This window comes from Aquarana catesbeiana, linkage group LG12 (assembly GCF_042186555.1).
Source record: "Aquarana catesbeiana isolate 2022-GZ linkage group LG12, ASM4218655v1, whole genome shotgun sequence".
Taxonomy (NCBI): Eukaryota; Metazoa; Chordata; class Amphibia; order Anura; family Ranidae; genus Aquarana; species Aquarana catesbeiana.
The window spans coordinates 205,771,780-205,793,615 of record NC_133335.1 but is presented as its reverse complement, the minus strand read 5'-3'; the positions used below and the strand labels follow the sequence as shown (position 1 = coordinate 205,793,615).

At 46.1% G+C, this 21,836-nt stretch overlaps 1 protein-coding gene across 2 annotated transcripts in view; it reads right to left on the bottom strand.

Annotated features, from left to right (window-relative positions):
- The window catches only part of LOC141113449 (chemerin-like receptor 1), a 56,947-nt gene extending 40,529 nt beyond the window's left edge, over positions 1-16,418 (bottom strand). The window contains exons 1-2 of one of the 2 annotated variants that reach the window (XM_073606546.1): positions 16,274-16,418; positions 7,907-8,068 (exon numbers count right to left, since the gene is read on the bottom strand). The gene's annotated coding sequence lies outside the window, so the exon portion shown is untranslated. The remainder of the gene's footprint in view (positions 1-7,906; positions 8,069-16,273) is intronic. The other variant, XM_073606545.1, reaches the window with a different exon arrangement.
- Between the last annotated feature and the right edge of the window lie 5,418 nt (positions 16,419-21,836).

Below are 21,836 nucleotides of genomic sequence, written 5' to 3'. Positions count from 1 at the left end.
GCAGCCAGTACAGATGTAGGGGGCCTGGGCCCCAACAGGACCACAGGAGGCCCCATGATACTCTCCTGGTCCCCCCCCCACAGTGTCCCCCTGTGTCCCCACCCCCACACAGTGTCCTCTTCTCCCCCCCTCGGCATCCCCCTGTTTACCCTGTCCGCACTGCATCCCTCTCTGTCCTCGTCACACTGTGTCCCTCTGTCTGTCCCCAGCGTCCCTCTCTGTCCTCGTCACACTGTGTCCCTCTGTCTGTCCCCAGTGTCCCTCTCTGTCCTCGTCACACTGTGTCCCTCTGTCTGTCCCCAGCGTCACTCTCTGTCCTCGTCACACTGTGTCCCTCTGTCTGTCCCCAGCGTCCCTCTCTGTCCTCGTCACACTGTGTCCCTCTGTCTGTCCCCAGCGTCCCTCTCTGTCCTCGTCACACTGTGTCCCTCTGTCTGTCCCCAGCGTCCCTCTCTGTCCTCGTCACACTGTGTCCCTCTGTCTGTCCCCAGCGTCCCTCTCTGTCCTCGTCACACTGTGTCCCTCTGTCTGTCCCCAGCGTCCCTCTCTGTCCTCGTCACACTGTGTCCCTCTGTCTGTCCCCAGCGTACCTCTCTGTCCTTGTCACACTGCGTCCCTCTCTGTCCTCATCACACTGTGTCCCTCTGTCTGTCCCCAGCGTCCCTCTCTGTCCTCGTCACACTGTGTCCCTCTGTCTGTCCCCAGCGTCACTCTCTGTCCTCGTCACACTGTGTCCCTCTGTCTGTCCCCAGCGTCACTCTCTGTCCTCGTCACACTGTGTCCCTCTGTCTGTCCCCAGCGTCACTCTCTGTCCTCGTCACACTGTGTCCCTCTGTCTGTCCCCAGCGTCCCTCTCTGTCCTCGTCACACTGTGTCCCTCTGTCTGTCCCCAGCGTCCCTCTCTGTCCTCGTCACACTGTGTCCCTCTGTCTGTCCCCAGCGTCCCTCTCTGTCCTCGTCACACTGTGTCCCTCTGTCTGTCCCCAGCGTCCCTCTCTGTCCTCGTCACACTGTGTCCCTCTGTCTGTCCCCAGCGTCCCTCTCTGTCCTCGTCACACTGTGTCCCTCTGTCTGTCCCCAGCGTACCTCTCTGTCCTTGTCACACTGCGTCCCTCTCTGTCCTCATCACACTGTGTCCCTCTGTCTGTCCCCAGCGTCCCTCTCTGTCCCCGGCGTCCCTCCCTGTCCTCATCACACTGTGTCCCTCTGTCTGTCCCCAGCAGCCCTCTCTGTCCTTGTCACACTGGGTCCCTCTCTGTCTGTCCCCAGTGTCCCTCCCTGTCCCTGACATCCCTCCCTGTACATGTCGCACTGCATCCCTCCCTGTCCCTTGATTGTGTGTTAGTGTGTCATTGATTTTGTATGAGTTACTGTGTGCACCAATGTGTTTTGATGAGTGTGAGTGTGCCAGTGTGTTGGCATCATCAGTGATTTTTGTATCAGTGTGTGCCCGTGGGCCATTGTTAGCTATTTTTTTTGTTAAGGTTATCTGAAAGATGGGTTTCAAATGTTTTGACAGGGGCGCAGTTTCAGTGCTTGCCATAGGCGCCATTTTGACTAGATACGCCTCTGCACACTGTGCAGAGTCATACTGTATTTACACCCGCACATTGTGCTGCGTCGTACAGTATTATAATCCTTACTTATGTTTTCTTTAAAAATGCCCCATTCCATTGTTAACACATTTTGGCCTCACCCACTCTTCGCTGCGGCGTGCTGTGCACGACACATTACCACTCGCCTTGGGGCACCCAAACGTGTCCCAGATCCTTTACAATCCTATAGTGTATACTACAGGGAAAAAATCCTGTGCGCCTCTAAAGTGTTCGGGTTTGACTTGGAGAAAAGGTGGCAACCTTGGTCCTGAACTTATGACCCCCTACTCTTCTGTCTGCCTATCAAGTGTCACTGTGTTCCAGTTCCTGGTTCCTGCATGGCGATCTACAGTCATCTGCTTCCTACAAACATCAGCTGGCACTGCCTGTTACACCTGCCCACGTGCCACTCTGTGTCCTCACACATTCTGTCATCGTTACCTTGGGTGTTGGGCAAGAGGCAAAAGAGAAGCCCCCTCTCCAGCTCGATCTCCACCAGGTACGTGACAGTACAGTTCTTGTTCAATCTACAAAACTGACTCTTATGCCACGTACACACGACCGGTTTTGCCGTCGGAATAAACTCTGAAGGTTTTTCCGACGGAAATCTGACGGAATTCCATTCAAGAGGTCTTGCCTACACATGGTCAAACCAAAGTCCGACCGTCCAGAACGCGGTGATGTACAGCACGTATGATGGGACTAGAAAAAGGAAGTTCAATAGCCAGTAGCCAATAGCTTCCGTCTCGTACTTGCTTCAGAGCATGCATCGTTTTTGGTCCATCGGAACAGCATACAGACAATCGGTTTTCCCGATAGGAATTGGTTTCGTCGGAAATATTTAGAACATGTTCTATTTCTAGGTCCGTCACAATTTTCGAAAAAAAAAAGTCAGATGAGGCACACACACGACCAGAATATACGGTAAAAAGCTTCCGTCTGACTTTTTCTGTCGGACATTCCCCTCCTGTGTACGCGGCTTTAGGGATATTTTTCTTCCACTGTGGGTAGTGACAACTTTGGTAGTGGAGATACGAGTTCCCTGCAGTTGATTTAAAATGGTTCTATAAATTACACTATGGAGTTGAGACACTATAAAGATTATGGTGTCTCAACTCCAGCCCAATGCTAAATCTAAAAAGACCAGTGGCGGCCGTTCATGCAAAGTGCATGGGCGCTGCCCCCCTTATCCATGTGTCTGGACCCCTAATCTACATGCAGGGCTCCAAACACATAGATTTCAATGTTTGTTTTTTTTTAAGCACATGATTAGAGCCTGAGGCTCTAATTGGCTTCAGAAAGGGGTGGGCTCAGGGCGCAGTGCTCTGTGCCCTGAGCCCACCCACTTGTGTGACAATAGCAAAATTATTTTCGCTATTGTCTTCCTGATTCTCCTCCCGGCCAATCAGATAGCAGTTCCTGTGACCCGATTGGCCAGGGAGTCTTAGGAGTCAACGGCCCAGGTCTTCATTCCCTCTGACTCCAAAGGTAATGCCTTGATCGCCGCCGTCCCGTCAGTCTCCCACACGGGGGGGGGGGGGTGTTGATCGCCCTATTCCCGCCTGTCTCCCATGGGTGGCAGGGCGGTTTTGATCACCGCATTGACGTCCGTCTCCGGGTTGGTTTGGTGTAAGTTTGCACCCAGCCGCCACTGAAAAAGACGACTCATGACTCAGGATCTACTATATGAATATAGGAAAGCCCTAAATTGTTGTCATTACAATACATGACATATGGTATAACCAAGGAAGGTGGGCCATCCCAAATGATCACTATGTAATCTATATAATGGCTAAAATAAACAATATGGACTAAAAAGGAGTTGTTGCACCAAAAGTCTTGAGACACCCAATACCCCATTGGGTCATCTAAAAGAAAATAGTTGTGGTGTAAACATAATTTAGTACAACCCAATATAAAATTGGGTTGTCTGTGGTATACATTTGAATTGCTAATCAAGAAGTAGTTTAGTACTCTCAGCTCTATTTTATGGGAGATAAAAGTGTTTAATGAGCACACGTCTAATGATAGCCATGTATAAGATGACTCCCACTTGTATAAGATATTCTTAAGATATTCTAAAGATGAGTGGAATCGCAAACATAAGATAGCAAAGCTTTCACAATTTGTTGTAAAAAGTGATCTATATGTAACAAGAGTCCACTAGTTATATTGCCCATGGCTGCAATAACTGGTCTCCTGTGGATTATGAATGTCCTTATGGATCTTTGGTATATGATAAAAGTACAGACCTTGAAACTTCTGATCTTAGTGAGAGATGGTAGTGATAAATGGGGAGTACTCGGAATGGTCCGGTGTGGAAAGCTGGGTCCCCCAGGGTTCTGTCCTGGGACCAATCCAATTTAATTTATTCATAAACAACCTGGAGGATGGGATGAACAGTTCAATCTCTGTATTTGTGGACAATACTAAGTTAAGTAGGGCAATAACTTCTCTGCAGGATGTGGAAACCTTACAAGAAGATCTGAACAAATTAATGTGGTGGGCAACTACATGGCAAATGAGGTTCAATGTAGAAAAATGTAAATTATGCATTTGGGTGGCTAAAATATGAATGCAATCTACTCACTAGGGGGAGAACCTCTGGGGGGAATCTAGGATGGAGAAAGACCTGGGAGTCCTAGTAGATGATAGGCTCAACGGTGGCATGCAATGCCAAGCTGCTGCAAGCAAAGCAAACAGAATACTGGCATGCATTAAAAAGGAGATTAACTGCAGAGATAAAACTATTTCTCACACTCTACAAGACTCTGGTCCAGCCACACCTGGAATAATAAGCCATCCAGTTCTGGGCACCAGTCCTCAGGAAGGATGTGCTGGAACTGGAGAGAGTCCAGAGAAGGGCAACAAAGCTAATAAAGGAACTGGAGGACCTTAGTTATGAGGAAAGGTTACGAGCACTAAACTTGTTCATTCTGGAGAAGAGATTATTTCACCCCCCCCCCCTTCCTCTTTAACATTTGGCACTTTTTGGGAGGTACCAGGTACGCGGTCCCACTTCAAATTGCCACAACCCACACCTCCCTCACAGTGTTCTGGGACACATCGCCTCAACCCCCCCTTCCTTCACAGCCAAAGAAGACCATGGGACTATTCACAAAGTGCAGTGTGGCTCGCGCATGTGCAGTGTTAAACAGTGGGAGTTCATTGCTGGTTTCCCTTAGTTAAGATGTCGGAAACTGGACCTGAAGCCGATTGAAGATGCAGCTCAGGTGAAGACAGCGCTGGATTCCTGGACAGGTAAGTGTCCTTATATTAATAGTAAGTAGCTACAATATTGGGAGACTGGAGAACCTCTTTTTTGTTCAGCTTTGTACTCCAGCAATGGGTCTCTAGTCAATTTAACATAAGTTGATCTACCAGAAAGTATAGGGCTCTTTCATATAATCCGTCCTGTACCACCAAACTACCTCCCTTATCAGCATGTCTGATAATCAAATCACGGATGCCATACAAGTTCAATTTACTTGTACAATTTTCCTTTAGATTTCCTGAAAACCATATAATATGAGGTCAAAACTAAACTACTTTCAAATGTATCCAATTAGGCAGGCCCTTGCACTGCATAGTTTAAGGTAACTCTAAAGGAAAATTGTACAAGAAAATTGTATATGGCCAGGTTTGAAGTGCCTTTAATTCATATTTGCAGAGATTATTATCTTTAATCTGATTGGAACTGTTTGGAGTGCACATTTCTAATAAATCTGCATATGTGACATGGTAAAAAGTGTTCACAAATAACCCTTTCATGTGTATGGGATGGAATTTCTATTTTGGCATGAACGTAGTATGTTGAATATTGGAGGTGTTCCCTAATAAAGACTCTAATGGCCCAACCTCTCCTTCTATTAATAATTCTTCCAAAGTGTCTAGAGCCAATAGATCATTATTTTCCCACAGAAATGAATAATCCACATCGCCCTCAGTGGTATTAGTATAATGAGTGCTAAGTAAAGGGTTAAAAGCATAAAACCTCTTGACACCGTATGAACCGATGAAGGTCTGTAAAAACGATGAAGGGTTTACAGGAAGGAGAAAAGATAAAACTTTTATTTAACAGAGATATGCCAGACTGGGTCAATTCATATGATGAAGGATTAAACATTTTTATAGTCTCTAATAGGCATTGATTCTTTCTTTTTTGTGAAGTCTAATATTTTCCTCCTCTTTCTAAGCTTAGCTTGTGTTTTACAATTTTGAGGCAGGAGAGGAAGACCTCTAAAAAAATCTCACCTTCTTCTAAGCATACACTGGCATTTAATGAGGGCATAATGGTACCAGGGGGGATTATTACTATTTTCTTGGCTCAAACCTATTTGAAACTAGGAGAGTATTGGATAAGGTTGGCTCCACACATTGTCCTGGGCATCTAGACAAGAAGTAGAAGCGGATAATGAGTTGGAAAATACTATATTCTTGAGGGACTTGTTATCAACAGCTGGATTGCTTGGGGTATTAGAATCCATAGAAACAATAGTAGATGCTTTTTTAAGGTAGTATTACAATCTGACAAAGCATGGTGTTTTTTGGATAGTCCTCTCTTGATTTAGTATAATATTGGAATCACCAACAGTTGTCCTAGGAGGGCCTTTATGATTGTGTTTGCCCCTATGCCTGGGTCCTTTTTGATCCATAGATCTATATTTATACTTCCTTATGTGTACAATTTCAAAATTGAGAACTGGTTTTATACTCATTAGTGGGACAATATTAAGTGCAGATAAACTAGGGCACGTGTTAGAATTAAACTTGGACCGTTTCCATAAGAAGACGCTCACTTTTGGTAATCATCCAGATCTCTCCTTAGTTTGCCCACTTTCCTTTCAATAATGGAATTCTCAAACCTTTTTATTTTTTCCATTAAAATAGGAAGCCACATGTAAAAACAATTAAAATGTTACAAAACTCTCTAAGAGAAAAGTTTTATGTGGTAGAATTGTAGTTTTTTTCCCCTAAAGCTGGACTATAAATCTAACCCATTTTTAGATACAGAACTCAGAGTTGCTCACATTCTTTGTTAAGACTAGAATCTAAAAAAAATCACAGTGTTTAGTGATTATTGGGGTGCAATATTAAGTTGTAAATATTGTTTTAGGAAAAAAAAACACTGGCACCATTAGTATAATCTTCTATATTGAGAAACAATTTACGTATATGTGTTGCACAGTAGTATTATTTTGTGGGGATATTCTATACCCAAGACCGACTAACTATGGTCAGCATTGGGATTGTGATGTAATATTGGAAATGTAGAAAAAAAATCTGCAGATCTGGTAAGACAGCTATTATCAATATTTTAAAACAAATCCATATAGAATATTGCATAATAAAATATACAATTGTATTCTTGGTATAAAATATCAACAACTGATGAATAAATACAAATGCCAGCTAAACAAATGACATTCAGTGCAGCAACACATAAGCTGAAATCAAAGGCAACATAGTAAAGCAAAAGAACAAGGTGACAATTTTGCCTTATTTCCTCCATGGATACTGATCCATAGTGTGAAAACTCTATTTTTTATACCTTGTGTGACTGTTATGTCTGGTGTTTTCAGTGTCACACAAAGGCTGGCACGTTGGCTGATGTAGGAGAGGAATAGGGCCACACAAAACAGTTTCCCTGGGACAGAGGGACATATACCGTATATCCACATTTAGCTATTCTTCCAAAGGGCACTTGGTAAAGGTGACAGCATACTATAACACAAAGGCAAAAATTGTGGTGCTCTTAATATACAATATGTATAATTCTTCCAAAGTGTCTAGAGCCAATAGATCATTATTTTCCCACAGAAATGAATAATCCACATCACCCTCAGTGGTATCAGTATAATGAGTGCTAGGTAAAGGGTTAAAAGCATAAAACCTCTTGACAGTTACATTTCGTATGAACCGGTGAAGGTCTTTAAAAATGTTGAGGTGTTTACAGGAAGGAGAAAAGATAAAACCTTTTTCCTGGACCTCCCCATGTCAGCCTACTACGGGTCAGCTCTGCCCCCTCTGACCCCTCCAGGACCACCTATTTTCTATCCACACCAGTGTTCTTTTTTTGTCCTCGCATTTTAAGGTTTATTTTTATTATTTTTTTCTTTCTTTCTTTCTTTATTTTCTCCATCCATCCATCCATCCTGTCGGGTTCAGCCTCTCGCAGTTCAGAAGACCCCCCATATAGGCTGTAAATCTCCTGAGGAGGTGGGTTCCCGTGGTGCTGGCATTGTATGGTACAGTATAAATGACTGTGTATTTCGGCAAAGGTCACTGGTAGTATAAATGACTGTTTATACCATCAATAGGCAGGTGCTGGCACTCTCTCCTTCCATGTTTTTGTTTGTTCAGGCAGTGGTTTGGCTCGCTGGGACTTGTAGTTCACCGCCTCCACATGTACTCCTTTCAGGAAGTTCAGAGTTGAGCAGGTGAGGTCAGAGGTAGCTTCCTCTTTGGGTTGCCTAGAAAACATCAGAATGCTCACTGCTGATTTGCAGCAGGCTCTGTCCTAGGCTAATCTCAGTCTCCAGCTGGTCAATCTGCTACTCTGCTCTGCACTGGTAAGCCTCCTTCCAGGTCTCTCATTACTTTCTGCTGTATTACTTGTCTTTTAGGCTCCTTTCACACTGAGGCGATTTGCAGGCGCTAAAGTGCTAAAAATAGCGCCTGCAAAGCGCCCCGAAAGAGCTGCTCAATGCACTCCAGTGTGAAAGCCCCTAGGGCTTTCACACTGGAGCGGTGCGCTTGCAGGGCGGTCATAAAAGTCCTGCAAGCCGCATCTTTGGAGTGCATTAGGAGTGGTGTAATTACCGCTCCTAAAGCGCCCCTTCCCATTGAAAACAATGGGGCAGCGCTGCAAACCCGCCCGCAAAGCGTTGCTGCAGCGGCGCTTTGCGGCGCTTTGCGGGCGGTTTTAACCCTTTTTCGGCCCCTAGCGGGGGGTTAAAACCGCCCCGCTAGCGCCGCTAAAACGAAGGTACAGCGGCGCTATATTTAGCGCCGCTGTACCGCCGGCGCCGGCACGCCTCAGTGTGAAAGTAGCCTTAGAGTATTTTTATTATCCTGTGCCTTCTAGGACTGGGGGATTTTGCCTGCCTGCCTAGCTGCCTTAGCACTGAAGATTTGGATGGAGAAGTTTATTTTAATTGTATTTATTTATTTTATTTATTTTTATTTAAAAAAAAAAAATTTTGTTTATTTATTTTTTAAAAGAGAGCACATCCTCTGTGTTTTACAGAGAGAAGGGCCCAGTGTGGGATAAACTCCCACAAAGAGGTTCTAAATCAGCATTCCAGCCTCAAAAGAGTAAAGAAGGGACTAGACATGGCAAATCGCAGAGTCGCATGCAGCTGGATAGACGCCTGTTGTCACAGCATTCCAGATCTCCCTCACTCTTACCTCACTTTAGTTGCTCGGACCCAAGCCAAGAGAGGTCAAGACATCAGACGCCTCAGGACAATGTTGCAAAAGCACGCCAGGTTAAATCCTACATTAAGCACGCAGTCAAGGAAGGGTTAAAGAGTGTTTCAAGGAATCCTGCTCATCCTGCTGTATCTTCACCATCTGCAGATTCAGATCATGTGTTTTCAGTGCGTTTTAACTCTGAAGTCAATAGCGATTCGGATCCATCTGAGGCTGAGATGGTCTCGGCATCGCATACGTTTGATTATTGCACTGGTTCCCCCCTTGGTGGAGGCTGTTCAGGATGCAATGAAGTGGCAGGAAGAATCGTCACCTCCAAAGAAACAGCAAAGATACTACCCGTATTTAAAGAAATCATTACCTTCCTTCCCATTTCATGTCTGAAATTAAAGAAGTAATTGACGATGAGTGGGTGGGGCCTGAGAAGAAGCTCAATGTGCATAATAAAGTATTGAAGCTGTACCCCTTGGGACACTACGCCTAAGGTGGATGCTTCATTACGTAGATTTGCCCACCACATTACGCTTCCGCTGGAGGATTCGGTCTCTTTTAGGGATCCGATGAATTGCAAAATAAACGCAGACCTAAAAAGGTTGTATAGTTTGGCCGCAGCAGCCTGCAGACCGGCGGTAGCACTCACTTCTGTGGCAGCAGCACTTGGGCTGGGTTCGCACCTGTGTGTTTTTTGGTGCTTTTTGCGTTTTAGGGATTTGCACTACCGTCCATTTATCATGGTCAACTATGGAACACGTTCTGTGGTGCGGATCTGCGGAATGCGGGGAGCGCTGGGAGTGCAATCCAGCCTTAGAGTGTGGGTAGCGGAGCTGGTGGATGGATGTTTGGATGAAAGTCTGGGAAGTGACAGTTCTTCTCCTTTTGCAGTTTTTAAGACTGCTGTAGAGTTGTGGCTGAAGTGGCTGTCGACCAGGTCAAGATGACAGCAAAGATAATGGCTCTTTCCGTCACAGCCCGCAGAGCCTTATGGTTGAAGCATTGGTCGGCCGATAAGGCTTCTCAGCACAGTCTGTGTTCGGTTCCATTTGACGGGAAGCTACTCTTCGGGAAGACTAAGGCCTCATGCACACGAGATGCCGGTGCAAACTCTGTTGAACACATGTTTTTAAAATCTGAAACCGACGTTTAGAAATGCCCGTTTTGCCGCATTTGCATGCCTCGTTTAGACGCGTTTTACCACGTTTGCATCTAGAAGCGTCTGCAGAGCAGAGAATGACATTTTGCAACCCAACTTTGGGGCCCTGTATCCCGGAGCCACTTGGTGCTAGGAACCCCAAATTTGGTGTGCTAACACAGTGGAACTAGCCCCAAAGTCGGGTCACAAAATGTCAAGCACTTCTACAGAGCAGAGAATGACATTTTGCGACCCAACTTTGGGGCACCATATCTCGAGTCCACTTGGTGCTAGGAACCCCAAATTTGGATATGTTATAGGGTTAGTCCAACTGTGTTAGCATGCCTAATTTGGGGTTCCTAGCACCAAGTGGCCCCAAGATGTGGCCCCCAAATCGGGTCGTAAAATGTTCCTTTAAAAACACTTATAAACGCAAATGCGGCTATACGCGGCACCGGCGTTTAGCCGCGTTTGGCGCCTGAAACGTGGAAAACATTTGCGTCTGAACTCATTTTTTTGCTTCTGGAAAAACGAGGTTAAACGCAACTGCCTAAAAACGCCAAAAAACGAGACTGTGTACATGGACACATAGGATAACATTGAATGGGTTCAGGGACAGTTGAAAAAAGTGTCCAACTGCCTCTGAACGCACGTTTAACAGTGTCTCGTGTGCATGAGGCCTTAGAATCATTAATTCAGCGGGTTTCCAGCGGCAGATCTGGCCTAATCCCGCAGAAGAGAAAAAGACAACAGCAGCCCTTTCAAGTTAACAAGAGATCCAAAGAAGACATCAGAGAGGCCAGGGCTTACAGACAGTTTTTCAGACAGTGGAGGGGAGCCGGTTCAACCTTCCAGAAACCTTCCAAGCCCAGGGCCAACAAAGCTCCTAAGGTTTCAAATAAGTCCTTCTGAAGCTGTCTCCACTTAAGCCTCTCAAGTAGGAGCAAGACTAGCCCAATTCAGGGGGGTTTGGGCGGACAAATTACATGATGCCTGGATTGTAGCCGTCATTCGATCACGTTATTGTCTCGAGTTCAGAACAAGGCTCCCTCAGACCTTGTTCATAGAAACTGGACTTCCTATGGATCTGGAAAGGAGACAATGTTTGCAAGGATATATAGGGGAGCTGTTGGCAGCAAGGGCCATCCTTCCGGCTCCAAGGCACGAATTGGGTCAAAGAGTATGTTCCCCTCTGTGTCTGGTCCCAGAGGCTTCAGGGGGTTTCGGACCAGTTTTTGACCTCAAAGTCCTGAATTCTTACATGAAGGTTCCACCATTCAAAATGGAGTCAATTGTTTTGGTTGTGGAGTCAGGAGACTGGAAGGTTTCCATCGATCTGGCGGATGCGCATCCTCATGTCTCCATAGACGCATCTCACCATCGCTTTCTCAGGCCTTCCGTGGAAGGCTCTCATTTTCATTTTTAATCTCTCCCATTCGGTCTCTGCACGGCTCCGAGAATGTTTTTAAAGCTACTATCTGCTGTCGTCGCGACTCTCAGGGTCAAGGGAGTGCAAATATTCCATTTTCTAGACGACATGCTACTTCTGGGTCCGTCAAATGAGCTCCTTCTAGTTCATGTGAATTTCACCTGCAAAACACTAGCTCGTTTCGGTTGGTTGATCAACTTTCGGAAGAGCCAGATGCATCTGACCCAAATGTTGGAGTATTTAGGAGTACAATTCAACACGGATCGGGGTCATGTTTCTCTTCCTCAGAGGAAGGTCCAGGAGATCCAGTCTCAGACAAAGCAGTGATGGCCAGGCCTTCTATGATGCTGAGGGAATGCATGTAGTATCTGGGGGTTTTATCAGCCACAGTTTCAGTAGTCCCGTGGGTCAGGTGGCGCAGAAGGAGGTTTCAATGCTACTTACTTCTTCAATGGGATCGTCTGCCAATTCCGATAATCTGGTCCCTGGTTTGGTGGTCAGTAGCTCGCAATCTTTCCTGCAGAGTTCTGTTTAAGGCCTCAGGACCAATAGTGGTGACGACCAATGCCAGTCTGGCAGGCTGCGGGGCACATTGCCTGGGACAGCAGGTTCAACCTTTGTGGGGCGAAGAGTTCAAATTTCCTGGGATTGGATGCTGTCAGACGTGCTCTCTTAGCGTTCCAACCTATGTTGCGAGGTCGAGCTGTCAAGATCCTTTGGACAGCAAAACTACGGTGGCTTATGTGTCTCATCAAGGAAGCACAAGAAGTCGCTCTCTCCTTTAGGTGTCATATCAATCTTCCTATGGGAAGAGAAGAATCTCGGCTCTCTTACATGATCTTATCCCCCAGGGCCTGGGAATGTTTTAGCAGATCGCTTGAGTCGAGGCTTTGAGGATCACAACAAATGGGGCCTCAACCCCAAGTACCCACGCAAGATCCTCAGGGTCTAAGGGATGCCTTCGATAGATCTTATGGCATTGGAGGAGAATTGTCAACTGCCTTGCTTCTTCTCCCGGACCTGGCATCCACAGGCGTTGGGTCAGGGTGCTCTGTCCAGGTCTTGGAACTTCCCCTTGGTGTATGTGTTCCCGCCACTTCCATTTGGCTCTCAAAATCCGAAGATTCAGTGAGAAAGGGTCACAGCAATAGTAGTCCTACCTTACTGGCTCAGGGAGCCGTGGTTCCCTCTGGCTTGGAGGATAAAGTTGGGCTCATCAATCCTACTGCCTCCTTGTCAAAATCTCCTTCTGAGCGGGGCCTGACACCCAGATCGCAGGAGGATGAAGTTAATGACTTGAAAGTGAGAGGGGGGGCTTTAACTGGCTGGGGTCTCTCGGGCGGTATAATGGAGACATTATTACAGGCTCGTAAGAGGTCCACGAATGTGACCTATCACCGGATCTGGAATACTACACAAAGGGGTTGGGACCTTGGATCTCCTTCAGTATCTAACATTTTGGAGTTTCTACAGAGTGGTCTCTAAGGGTTAGCTTATATTCCCTGAAGGGTCAAATCCCTGCCTTGTTGGCTATGTCATGTACAAAATATGCTCTACATCCGTTGGTGATCTGATTTTTAGGGGCAGCCATGGAAATCACCCCTCCGTTGAAATCGTTTTCCAAAAGAGGACTTAACACTAGTCTTGGGAACATTGCTGGTTCCTCCGTTTGATCAAGCTTTCTCTTGTTCATTATTTCTTTTAACAGTTTTTTGTTTTTTACTAGTCGTTGCCTCGGCCAGAAGAGTCTCCAAGTTGTGCGCCTTCTCATCTAAAGAACCATATTGTTTGGTGCTCCCAGACAGCATAGTCCTTAGGCCGATACCGAGCTTTCAACCTAAGGTGGCCACATAATTTCGTATGAACTGGGAAGTCATTCTCCCAGCCTTTCTTGTGGATACGGCTGATGATGAGTGGAGTAGGTTAGACCTGGTCTCTGCAGTTTCAACCTACCTAAAATGGACTAAAAGCCTTTGAAAACAAGATCAGCTGTAGGTGTTCCCAATGGGGCCTAAAAAGGGTATGCCAGCAACATCCAGAGTTGTGTCTTCCTGCTTTGTCAAGACCATACATATTGCATACAAAACGCTGTGCCTTCCTCCTCCTTCAGGGATCAAAGCACATTCGACGAGGGGTATGGCAGCATCCTGGGCAGCATATGCGAAGGTCGCCCCTGAGGTAGTTTGCAGAGCAGCAAGCTGGACTGACACCTTTTTTATTAGGCATTACAGGCTTAATATGGTTTGTCCGCCTGAGGAAACATTTGGCTCTACGGTTATTATGGCGGCTGTTGCCCATTAAAAATTTGAGTAGCACTGCATTGAGGGTTTGGCTTATTTTTTGTCTTCCCTCCCTTCTTAATATTGCTTGGTACATCCCATAGTAGGCTGACATGGGGAGGTCCAGGAATAAGGAAAATTGTTGTACATACTTACCGTAATTTTCCTTTCCTGGATCCTCCCCATGTCAGCCGGAGGATTCCCAGTTTATCCGTTGCGAGGTGGGTATTTTTTGAACACTGGTGTGGGCAGACAGCCGCCCTTTATGGGCTAGAAAAGAGGTGGTCCTGGAGGGGTCAGAGGGGCGGAGCTGACCCGTAGTAGGCTGACATGGGGAGGATCCAGGAAAGGAAAATTACAGTAAGTATGGACAACAATTTTCCTTAATTTAACAGAGATATGCCAGATACTGGGTCAATTCATATGATGACAGATGAAACATTTTAATAGTCTCCAATGGGCATTGATTCTTTCTTTTTTGTGAAGTCTAATATTTTCCTCCTCTTTCTAAGCTTAGCTTATGTTTTACAATTTTGAGGCAGGAGAGGAAGACCTCTAAAAAATCTCACCTTCCTCTAAGCATACATTGGTATTTAATGAGGGCATAATGGTACCAGGGGGATTATTACTAGTTTCTTGGCTCAAACCTATTTGAAACTAGGAGAGTATTGGATAAGTTTGGCTCTACATTGTCCTGGGCATCTAGACAAGAAGTAGAAGGGGATAATGAGTTGGACAATACTATATTATTTGGGGACTTGTTATCAACAGCTGGATTGCTTGGGGTATTAGAATCCATAAAAAAAATAGTATATGCTTTTTTAAGGTAGTATTGCAATCTGACAAAGCATGGTGTTTTGGGATAGTCCTCTCTTGATTTAGTATAATATTGGAATCACCAACAGTTGTCCTAGGAGGGCCTTTATAATTGTGCTTGCCCCTATGCCTGGGGCCTTTTTGATCCATAGATCTATATTTATACTTCCTTATATGTACAGTTTCAAAATTGAGAACTGGTTTTATACTCATTAGCAGGACAATATTAAGTGCAGATAAACTAGGGCACGTGTTAGAATTAAACTTGGATCGTTTCCATATAAGAAGACGCTCACTTTTTGATAATCATCCAGATCTCTCCTTATTTTACTTTCCTTTTAATAATGGAATTCTCAAACCTTTTTATTTTTTCCATTAAAATAGGAAGCCACATGTAAAAACAATTGAAATGTTACAAAACTCTCTAAGAGAAAAGTTTTATGTGGTAGAATTGTAGTTATTTTTTTTTTTCCCTAAAGCTGGACTATAAATCTAACCTATTTTTAGATACAGAACTCAGAGAGTTGCTCACATTCTTTGTTAAAACTAGAATCTAAAAAAAATCAGTGTTTAGTGATTATCGGGGTGTAATATTAAGTTCTAAATATTGTTTTAGGAAAAAAAAAACACTGAGTACTGGCACAATTAGTATCATCTTCTATATGGAGAAACAATTTGCGTATGTGTTGCACAGTAGTATTTTTGTGTGGGGATATTCTGTACCCAAGACCGACTAACTATGGTCAGCATTGGGATTGTGATGTAATATTGGAAATGTAGAAAAAAAATCTGCAGATCTGGTAAGACAGCTATTATCAATATTTTGAAACAAATCCATATAGAAAATTGCATAAAAAAATATACAATTGTATTCTTGGTATAAAATATCAACAACTGATCAATAAATACAAATGTCAGCTAAACAAATGACATTCGGTGCAGCAACACATAAGTTCAAATCATAGGCAACATATTAAAGCAAAAGAACAAGGTGACAATTCGTCTTACTTTCAAAACTCCATGGATACTGATCCATAGTGTGCAAACTCTCTTTTTTATGCCTTGTGTGACTGTTATGTCTGGTGTTTTCAGTATCACACAAAGGCTGGCACGTTGACTGATGCAGGAGAGGAATAGGGCGACACAAAACAGTTTGCCTGGGACAGAGGGACATATACCGTATATCCACATTTAGCTATTCTTCCAAAGGGCACTTGGTAAATGTGACAGCATACTATAACCCAAAGGCAAAAATTGTGGTGCTTTTAATATACAATATGTAGCTGATCAATAGAGCATAATGGGACTATTGAAGAAAGGGAAGTCATACAGTCTGTACGAAAAAATATGGATAAGCCCAAAAGTAATATTCAGTGTTAAAAAAGTCCAAGAACATATAGAGCTAGATGAGTTTTAAATAAGGATGCTGCTGGTATCTTGAACTTAAGGGGTTAAATGCATCCCACTGCTCCTAGTAAGTGATCAGGGAAGATCCCATAAGCATAGGCAATATGTAGATAGAAGAACGGGGTGAAGAGATGCATCAGTAAAAAGGAACTTTAAAAGAGAAATAAAAAAAAAAGCCACTTACATGTGTAAACAGATGGCGTGGCATGTAGCTGTTTTTAACAAAGTACATTCCACAGATCAAGTGAAACAGCAAGCCGCCTGTGCAGTCCAAGCACAGTGTTGAGACTGAGCTGAATCAATTAAGATACGCACATCTGTTAGTGGATGAGCAGGAGGGGCGGCAGACAACATTTTTGGGCACACAGCCACTTTCTCAAGTCTAAAGGGAGCTCTATACACTAAACTATATTGTTAGGTGCCTGACTGGTAGAAGAAGACCTCTCGTACAACTCTGGTTCACGAGCCACTGGAGTGGGGACAGTGGTCTCGTGAGCACAGCGGGCTAGGAGTGCCCTGGGAAGTTGTAGCAGCTGGTGCTGTGGCAGGATGGAGATCCTCCAGGGATGGCTGGAACTGCGGAGACAGCTGAGACAGTAGCAGGTCAGCGACCCGAAGAGCTGGTGGATGCAGGAGCAGCGACAACTGGAGCTGGATAAGACAAGCCAGAAGATACAGCACACATACACAGAGCAAGGCAGCAGAGAGGTCAGACAAGCCGGGTCAAATGGGCAATCAGGCAGGCAGATGAAGCAGGCTTTAGCAGGATCAGATAACAGGCAGAGATTGGCAACGGGTATCAAGCAGAAGTCCATAAACAGAGTCAGGCAAGCCAGGATCGGAGAGAGCAGGGAGGTCAAACAGGAGCCGGGTCAGTAGATAGGATCAGCAAGCAGGATTCAGGATACTAGGGCACAGAGCTGCAGACGAAACAGCGCTGCACAAGTGCAGCTGCAATTCTTTTAAAAGCCCCTTGGCGCCAAACGGCGCTAGCGCGAACGCGTGTGCGCCCGCTGTACGCGTACACGCACCCACCATACGCGCTGACGTACACAAAGAAACAGGCTCTGGTGTTCAAACCGGCCTGTTAGGTACCTGGTAGTAGAGCCTGACTTGTAGGAGAAGACCTCTCATACAACGCTGGTTCAGGAGCCACTGGAGTGGGGACAGTGGTCTCGTGAGCACAGTGGGGTAGGAGTGCCTGGTGAGGTAGAAGTCTCTGGTGCTGGAGCAGAGTAGGGATCCCTCCAAGGATGGCTGGACTGCAGGTAAGGTGGTCAGCGGAGAGTAGCAGGCTGCAGCACTGGAGATGCAGATACAGAGATCACTGGAGCTGGAGCTGAAGGTGCAGCAGCACACAAAGTAAACGGCAGGCACAAACAGGGTCAGACAGTCCAGGTCGGCAGGCGAACAAGGCAGGTGATAACGGCAGGCAAAGGCAGAGTCGGTAGGCAGGCAGAGGTCGGCAACGGTATTGGCAGAGACAGCAGCAGGGTCAGGCAAGCCAGGTTGGATTGGAGAGAAAGGGATGGTCAGACAAGCCAGGTCAGTATGGTAGACAGATCAATCAGGTGCAGGGTAACAAGTTCACAGAAGCTGAAGATGAAACAGCAGCGCGCCAAGGCAGCAGGAGGACTTTTATGCGTTCATCGGCGCCAAACAACGTTAACGCGCACCTGCCGCGCGCATGCGTGCCGCCCATGCGCACACACCCGTCGCGCACCCGCGCGTGCCCAAGGGACGCGCTGACGCACAGCAAAAGCTGGAGATTGCTGCATAGTCTGAACAGGGGCGCGCCGGCGCATGCGCGCATACAAATGTCCCGGTCTGGTGCTGACAGATCCCTGACATTGCCCCCCCCAAAGGGCAGCCTCCGGATGCCCAAACACCTCTTTTTCTCAGGATGGGCCGAGAAATAAGCGCAAACCAATCGTCTGGCGTGAACGTTGCTGTCTGGTTCCCATGAATTACTCTCTGGGCCGTAACCTTTCCACTTAATCAGAAACTGATTTTGTCCTTGTCTTCTTCTGCAGTCAAGAATAGCCTCAACCTCAAATTCCTCACTTCCATCTACTAAGATAGGTTCAGGAGGTCTGGTTCCTCTATCAGGGAAAGGGTCAGGTATGGCAGGTTTTAGCAGTGACACATGGAATACCGGGTGAATCCTGTGAGAATCAGGCAGAGTTAGTTCATATGATACTTCGTTAATTTTCCTCTTAACCAGGAAGGGTCCCATAAACCTAGGTGCCAGCTTTTTAGAAGGACATGCTAATTTGATATTACTGGTGGAAAGCCATACCTGATCACCAAGCTGCAAATTCAGTTCCCCTCTTCTCCTTCGATCGAAGGCTCTCTTGCTGTCTGCCTTGGGCACCGCCTCCTGCAACATCCGATTGTTGTGGCTGAGGAAGTCCGCTGTATTCTGCACTGCCGGAACTGAAGATTCTGGAAGAATGTCAGGTAGAAAGGTTAAATGAAAGCCGTAATTGGTGAAAAAAGGGGATTGTCCGGTGGCTGAATAGTTGGAATTATTGTATGTGAATTCTGCTAAGGGCTGCAGGGACACCCAATCATCCTGTGTGAAGGATGTAAAGCATCTGATGTATTGTTCAAGGGTCTGATTGGTCCTCTCTGTCTGTCCATTGGTTTGGTTGAAATCATTTTCCAGGGTCTATCAGGTACAGGCAGAGGTTTTAACAGTCCCCAAGCTCGATTTCTAGACGTCTTGTTCTGGATACAGATAGGGCAGGAGCTGACGTATTTTTCACAAAAGTCTTTCAGGTTGGGCCACCAGAATGTGCGTTGCACAAGTTCCAGGGTCTTGCGGACCCCAAAATGACCTGCCAGTGGATGATCATGAAGTAAGGTCAAAACTTTAACTCGAACATCCTCAGGAACGAAAATTTGTCTCCCCTTCCAAAACAAACCATCTCTGATCGTCAGAGTAATCCCTGGAAGTTTTGATGAATCAGAGGATGCTTCCTTAATCTGGGAGAGAAGATCTGTCTGCAGGAGTAGGAAGTTGTTTGCGGGCAAGATGGTATCAGGAATGGATAAGTCCTTCGGGTTGTCGTGCATACGTGATAATGCATCCGGTTTAATATTCTTTGACCCTGGCCGGTAAGTTATGTGAAAGCAAAAACGTGAACAGGGCCCAGCGGGCTTGCCGAGGCTTCAGTCGTTTAGCAGATCTTAAATACTCCAAGTTTTTGTGGTCAGTGTATATTAATACTGGATGCATAGCGCCCTCAAACAGGTACCTCCATTCCTCCAGAGCAGCCTTGATAGCGAGTAGCTCCCTGTCACCAACATCATAGTTCTTTTCTGCGGAAGAAAGTTTGCGGGAAAAGAACCCCACAGGATGCATTAGATCTTTACTGCCTTGACGTTGTGAGAGTATTGCTCCCACAGCTATCTCAGAAGCGTCAACTTCCAAAATGAACGGTAACAATGGTTCAGGATGGCTGAGGATCGGAGCAGAGGTAAACAGTCTCTTGAGATTTTTTGAAAGCATCTTGGGCTGACTGATTCCAGAAGAAATGGGCATTCTGCTTAGTCAATTGCGTGATGGGTGTAATTATGGCCGAGAAAAGTTCACAAAGCTGATAAACCGCTGAATACCCTTTTTGTCTAGGGGTACCGGCCAGTCAAGAACAGCGGATACTTTCTGGGGATCCATTTTGATGCCAGTTGGAGAGATTATTAACCCCAGGAATTGGATGCTTTGTTGCTCGAACTCCCATTTCTCTGCCTTTGCATATAGTCTGTGCAAGCAAAGACGACCCAAGACCCTGCAGACATGTTCTCGATGCTGATCAAGAGATCCAGAGAAAATTAGGATATCGTCCAGGTATGCAATCACAAACACATCTAAAAAGTCTCTGAATACATTGTTAATGAGATGTTGGAAGGTCGCAGGAGCGTTGCAGAGTCCGAAAGGCATGACCAGGTATTCATAATGTCCGAATCGGGTCCGAAAAGCTGTCTTCCATTCGTGCCCGGCCCGAATGCGGATCAGGTTGTAAGCCCCTCTTAAGTCAAGTTTAGTGAAAATGACAGCAGATCTTAACTTTTGGAATAGTTCAGGTATCAAAGGTAAGGGATACCGATTCTTCACCGTAATTTTTTTCAGTTCAAGATAATCTATACACGGGCGTAGAGTCTTGTCTTTTTTGGCGACAAAAAATATTCCGGCACCTGCTGGGGAGGTGGAGGGGCGATGAACCCCTTGGCCAAGTTTTCATCAACATGTGTCTTCAGTGCCTCTTGCTCTTTCTCCGATAAGGGGAAGATATGCCCAAATGGAATTTCGGACCCAGGAAGCAATTCAATCAGGCAGTCATAGGGACGATGAGGCGGAAGGGAGTCTGCCCCCTTCTTGCTGAAAACATCAATGAACTTGTGGTATTGTTTGGGTATGGACTGGAGTCATTTCTGATCGGTGTCAAGACATAGCAGAGTAGCTGAGGAGTTGGGATTTTCCACCAAACAGTGTTCTTGGCAGTGGGATGACAAAAACTTTACCTCTCCAGAGACCCAGTTGATGTGCGGGTTGTGGGCTTGGAGCCAGGGAATGCCCAAGATAATTGGAAACAGTGGGGAGGTGATGGCATCAAGGGTCAGCAGCTCTTTATGCTGGGAGGAAATAGTAGCAGGCAAAGGAAGAGTCACTTGAGTTACTTGTCCGGACCTAATGTGGGAGCCATCGGCCAGGAAAACAGAGAGTCCATGAGTCCTAGTCCGTAAAGGAATATCATACTGGCTGGCAAATGTTGAATCGATAAAACAGCTGCATGCTCCGGAGTCAATGATAGCGTTGACTGGAATTATCTTTTCCCGGAGCTGTAATGAGAGAGGAATGGCAAGGTGGGTAGAGTTGGCAGACAAAGCAGAGAGACTGGTAGACACAGAAGATGAGCACTTACTTATCTTGACTGGACAGTTATGGACATAGTGTCCTGTTCCACCACAATAGAGGCACAGGTTCAGTTGATGACGACGTGCCCGTTCTTCAGGAGATAAGGCAGGACGCATCAGTCCTAGCTGCATGGGTTCGGAAGTGTCAGGCATTGAGTTTACTGCATTCACACTGGGTGGAGGTAGGTAGCGAGCTGCAGGAACCGGAGCCCTTGCAGTCATCCATGCCGGGCTGGTTTGCTGAGCGGAACGTTCAGCTCGATGTTCACGGAGGTGACGGTTGATCTGGATTGCCAAGGAGATTAAGGCCTCGAGAGAATCTGGTATGCCAACTCGAGCAAGTTAATCTTTCAGCCCTTCAGACAGGCCCATGCGGAACTGGTGATGTAGGGCCGCATCGTTCCACTGAGTGTCTGCGCTCCAGCATCTAAAGTCAGTGACATAGTCCTCAGCCGGTCTGCGGCCTTGCTGGAGCATGAACAGGGCTGACTCGGCTGTGGCAGTCCGCTGAGGTCCTCATAGAGCTGAGCCATGGCTTCAAAGAAGGATGGTAAAGATTGGGTTAGGACCAAGTCCCCTTCAAGTAATCGGTGGGCCCAAGTCTGGGGTTCTCCTTGTAATAGAGAAATCACAAACCCCACTTTGGTAACTTCAAGAGAGAAGGTTCGGGGTTGCAAGACAAAAAAGAGCTGGCAGGCATTACGAAAGGCCCGAAACTTGGTTCGGTCTCCGGAGAATCTCTCTGGGATGGGGACCCTTGGTTCAGGTGGGAGCATCACAACGGAAGGAGCAGAGACAAGCTGTGCTGGAGCTGCGGCTGAAGAGGAAGC